General features: G+C 37.3%; 1 long non-coding RNA gene across 1 annotated transcript in view; it reads right to left on the minus strand.

Annotated features, from left to right (window-relative positions):
- Positions 1 to 866: 866 nt before the first annotated feature.
- Positions 867 to 3286, minus strand: part of LOC121929985 — a 47846-nt gene continuing 45426 nt past the window's right edge. The window contains exons 2-3 of the long non-coding RNA XR_006103788.1: positions 1946 to 2081; positions 867 to 1819 (exon numbers count right to left, since the gene is read on the minus strand). This is a non-coding gene — a long non-coding RNA (uncharacterized LOC121929985). The remainder of the gene's footprint in view (positions 1820 to 1945; positions 2082 to 3286) is intronic.

Consider the following 3286-nt stretch of genomic DNA (forward strand, 5'->3'; position numbering starts at 1 on the left):
CATGTGAGCATACATCCACCCTTTCTTTTACACAGTGAAAATATCTGGCTTTCTCTAATGTAATCCTATCATTCTAATCTTCCTATCCTTCATCCCCCTGAACTGCTCAACACATTGGCTTTAATCTGCTTAGTTTTCTATCCTATAAAACATGATGATTTGTTGGCTTGAATGATGGGGACCTAATACTGAACACATCCTGGAGCTCTGTTGAACTCACTGATTTATTATTTGGTGATTTTATGCAAGTAGCACATTTTTAGTTGAGCTTACTACTCGCCAATAATGTACTCTTGGCACACTCTTCTGTCATTTGGTTGTTGGGAATTATGTCTGCAGCAAGACTGAGGAATTGGATTGTGCCTTTCTAGAACAGATGACCACACACTCAGAAAGGAGAGATGTAGTAGTGATGGGTGACCAACTATCCTGATATTTGTTGGAAATCATACTCAGCCAAAACATTAAGATTAGCAAATTCCTCATTTGCCTGGAAGACAATTTCATTGTTCAAAAAGTGGAAGAGGCAACAAGGGGATCAGCCACTTTAGATCTGATCCTAACCAAAAAGGATGACCTAGTTGATGGGGTGCAAGTAGTGGGATCCTTAGGTAGGAATGACTGTGTTCTCCTGGAGTTTGTTATACAGTGGAAAGGAGAAGCCAGGCATAGTTAGACATTCATTCAAGACTTTAGGAGAGCTGATTTCAGTAAACTTAGGGAAATACTGGGAGTGATCCTATAGTCAGGAATAGTAAAAGAGAAGGGAATTCAGGATGGGTGGGAGTTTCTCAAAAGGGAGATACTGAAGGCACAATTTCAAACTGTTTCATCGAGGAGGAAAAATGGGAGACATCTCAAGAAACCAGATGGATGACTAAGGAATTTGTCCCCCAGAGACCTAGTCCAATATTCAAACCATTATACCATGATGGTTCTCAATGCAAACAGGAACTTCAAATTTGAAGGATTGTAGTGTCCCTTATGAATCTGCCTATGTTTAATCTGCTAGGGAGGCCCTTTTTTCTGTCCCACCACCATCACAGATGCATGTGATGGGAATGTGGGCCTTTTCAATGGCTGCTGCCAGGCTCTGGAACTTCCTTCCCAGAGAACTTAGACTGCATCTCTTCCTACTCTCTTTCTGTAAATAGGTGAAAATGTATCTGTTTCAACAGGTCTAGGAGAACTGATTGTTTAGGTGGAACAGGCCGTATACAATGTGTTGGGTTTTCTATCTGTGATTTTGTTGTGCCATTGTGGGGTTTTTTAATGGTTTGTGGTTTTATATTGTTGATAATTTAATCACTTCTTAACTTTTGTATCTTCTGAATTTTTAACAATGTTTTCAAAATCTGTTGTAAGCCCTCTTGAGTCCTGAACTGGGAAAAAGGTGGAATATAAACAAATATAATAATTAATAATTCAAATTAATCAATTTTGTCAGGACTGCAGCAGGGTACTCTGCTTCCCTGCCTGCTTCAGTGCTGTTAACTATTACTCTCTGAGACTGCTTTTGCATGTTTTATTTTTTAAAAATGTGCATATTAAGAGAAAAGAGGTATTTAACTTTGCATCTAGGTTACTTCTTGGACTGCTCTTACAAAATGTTTTTTCCTGTTTGAAATGATGAATCCCAGCATTTGATGAAAGCTTCACATTTTTAGCAGGAATTCTGTTACTCCTTAGGCAAAATGTGTTCATTTTTGGTCCTTTGAAATCCATTCTGGTGAATCTCCAGCTTCTATGACACCATTCTGTCCACGAATGTGTTTTCCAGGCTTTATTACTGGTTGGGATTAAGTAAGTACCTCAGGTGCTAAAATAAAAATAAAAATACTCCAAGGTTACCAGAGTGGCAATGTGTCACTGGATTTGGACAACTGAAAGGGCTATTCAGAGTTGCCTGAAATGAATTCTGCCAAGAAAAATGAAGAGAACTTACCATTTATTAGTGTGGAAGCCATGTCTCTGCCTGGAATTCTACAAGTAGGAAAGTGAGCACTATGTCCAGGGTTCATTTCAGCACAGTCTAGATGATGAGTAGCGTCTCAAAAGGAGGCATGTGAAATTCAGGACACCTGGGTGAAAGCAGGACTTCATAAATTATGAACATAATTTAAAATTAGAAATCATCAGGGGTCCTGGGACTGTTTTTAAGGTGTGTATATGGTTGCTCAATATTAGCAAGCACATCTTTATTACATTTGTTTTCCTTCTCCTCCTTCACCTTCTGGTTGATTCAGACTTAAACAAACTTCTCATAGGGTTTCTTGGCAAGATTTATTCAAAGGAGGTTTCCCATTGACTTCCTCTGAGGCTGAGCAAGTGTGAGTTGACCAGGGTCACCCAGCCAGTTTCTAAAGCTGTGCAGAGATTTGAGCCCTGACTTCCAGAATCCTAGTCCTAAATTCAAATCACTGTATTATGCAGGCTCTACTTGCAGATATATTTTAAACAAAACAATGACAACATAAAACATGTTGTTGTAATAATAATAATAATAATAATAATAATAATAATAATAGAAACAGCTAACAGACTATCATGAAAGCAATGGCAAAATTACAAATGAAACATCATACAACTGAGTAAAATGAATGACTGATTGAATAGCATATCAAGCAAAGGTAAAAATATGCAGGACCCTATTAAGTGAATGCAAATATTCCTACAAGGTATCCTAATCTACCTTTCCCTCCATTACCTTATTTAATAGCAATAAACTGTGAATTATAGAAAACAGAATGGCAGACAAATTATTCTAAAAAGAAAATACAAAACAGATATATATACTATCAGCTGTCAATCTAAACTGCAAGAGAGCTAGCATGATTTTGATTTGCTTATCCTGTGTATGAGCTGCACAGTGCCATAGGGAAAAAATCATAACATTTGGAGATATTTGCCACAGAGTCTTCTTCTGTACAGCAATACCTGTAAAGCATTTATATTAGCAATGCAAACATAAACATATCTACTCAGAGGTAAGCCCCAATGAGCACAATGGAACTTAGTCCTATACAGAAGTGATTGTAACTAAATGAGACATTCAGAGATGTGGCCATGGTAATACATTGATTTCTTTATGACAATTTTGCTTTTCCAACTACTGTACATCTTTCTTAACTAGTGTATATACTTGACTATAAGTCACCTTCAGGTATAAGTCAAGGGTAGTTTTTGGGGCCAAAATTATGGATTTTGCTATGACTCTTGGATAAGTTGAGGGGAAAACTTAGGAACAAATAACAAAGGATGTAAAGGACAAAGCATAGGAAATCAT

This window comes from Sceloporus undulatus, chromosome 4 (assembly GCF_019175285.1).
Source record: "Sceloporus undulatus isolate JIND9_A2432 ecotype Alabama chromosome 4, SceUnd_v1.1, whole genome shotgun sequence".
NCBI classification, from domain to species: domain Eukaryota; kingdom Metazoa; phylum Chordata; class Lepidosauria; order Squamata; family Phrynosomatidae; genus Sceloporus; species Sceloporus undulatus.